This window comes from Primulina huaijiensis, unplaced genomic scaffold, assembly GCF_012295235.1.
Source record: "Primulina huaijiensis isolate GDHJ02 unplaced genomic scaffold, ASM1229523v2 scaffold28411_ERROPOS180412, whole genome shotgun sequence".
Lineage (NCBI taxonomy): Eukaryota > Viridiplantae > Streptophyta > Magnoliopsida > Lamiales > Gesneriaceae > Primulina > Primulina huaijiensis.
In genome coordinates, this window is record NW_027356787.1 from 4,338 (window position 1) to 6,152 (window position 1,815).

Here is a 1,815-nt window from a genome sequence, read left to right on the forward strand (position 1 = left end):
TACATAAGTCTTTTAAAAATTTTGCATATGAAGGTACTTGTTTACTAGCATCTAATAATGGAATATTTGTCTTTACTTGTTTAAAAACTTCATAGATATCAGAATCATTTTTTTGTTTTTTATGATTTGTTAATGCATGAGGAAATGGTGGAGGTTTATTTGATTCATTTACTATTTCAGATGATTTATCATTCAACATATTATTTTTAGAATTTAAGGTATCATCATTCTCAAAAGTATCAGGATTATCATCCTTACTCTTTGATTTTAAATGATCCTTGTTTTCATTACTATATGGATCATTAACTATTTTACCACTTCTAAGGGTAATAACAGATTTTATTTGATCAATTTTTTCATTTTTTAATTCTTGATTTTGATTTTTAGGATTAGGTTGAGGTTGAGATGGAAATTTTCCTTTTTCATGAATATTAAGTGCAGATGCAAATTTTGCAAGAGTTTCTTTCAAATCAGTCATAGATTGACTGTTTTGAATATTGATAGATTCTTGCTTTTGGATAAATGCATGAATTACATCTTCAAAGTTTTTTCTTGGAGGTGTAACATAAGGAATATAACCTTGATGATTTTGGTTATTTTGAAAATATTGTTGTGAGGGTTGTGCATTATTATCATTCCTCCAACTAAAATTAGGATGATTTTTCCATCCAGGATTATATGATGTTGAAAAAGGATCTAGTATTGGTTTTTTATAATTGTTAACATAATTTGCTTGTTCATGGAGACATTCTTTAAATGAAGGTAATGTTGGACAATCTTTTGTAGCATGATCATGTGTATCACATATATGACAAACAATTTCTTGAATACTTTTTAATTGACCACTCTTTTTCATTTCTAATGACTCAATTTTTCTTGCTAAAGATGCAAGTTTAGCTTGAATATCTATATCATCTTTAAGATTATAGATACCACCCCCATTTGTTGAATTATTGATTTTAGTTGTTGGTGGTTCTATTGTGCCTATATTATCCCAATTTTGAGCATTTTCTGCTAATGAATCCAAATACTCCATAGCTTCATTTGGGTTTTTATCTTCAAAAGTTCCATTACACATGAATTCTATCATTTGCCTATCTTTAGGTATTAGACCTTCATAAAAGTGAGAAACTATTCTCCATGTTTCAAAACCATGATGTGGGCATGTATTAAGTAATTCTTTATATCTATCCCAACATTGATAAAATGTTTCTCCTTGTTTTTGAGAAAAAGTAGTAATTTGTCTTTTAAAAGAGTTTGTTCTATGGGAAGGAAAAAACTTTTTGAGAAATTGTTGTTGCATTTCTTCCCATGATCTTATTGAACTTGATCTCAAATTTTGTAGCCATGTTTTAGCTTTATCTTTTAAAGAAAAAAGGAAAAGCTTTAATCGAACTATATCCATGCTACAATTTTGATCATTATAAGTGTTACAAACTTCCTCAAATTCTCTTAGATGTAAATATGGATTTTCAGAATCTAAGCCATGAAAATTTGGTAAAAGTTGAATAATTTGAGGTTTAAAGTTGAAATTAGATGCATCAGGAGGAAAAACTAAACAAGATGGGGCACTAATTCTAATAGGGTTCATATGGTGCCTAAGTGTTCTTAATTGATCATGTTCTTGATTATTATTATTATTATTGTTATTATTGTTATCATTATCTTGATTATTTGAATTATCATCCATGTTTAAATTATTTTCAGATATTCGAAAAAGTCTACCACTTTTTTTTCGACTGCAAATACTCATAAAAAAAAAAAACAACATAATACTTATAAATAAAACATAATTAACAAATATAAACTTAATTT

The 1,815-nt window shown here is 27.2% G+C and overlaps 1 non-coding gene across 1 annotated transcript; it reads left to right on the forward strand.

Annotated features, from left to right (window-relative positions):
• The first annotated feature begins 1,148 nt into the window (after positions 1 to 1,148).
• LOC140967830 (small nucleolar RNA R71) lies at positions 1,149 to 1,259 on the forward strand. The gene has a single exon (XR_012173646.1). It is a non-coding gene; the product is annotated as a small nucleolar RNA R71 (small nucleolar RNA).
• The last annotated feature ends 556 nt before the right edge of the window (positions 1,260 to 1,815 follow it).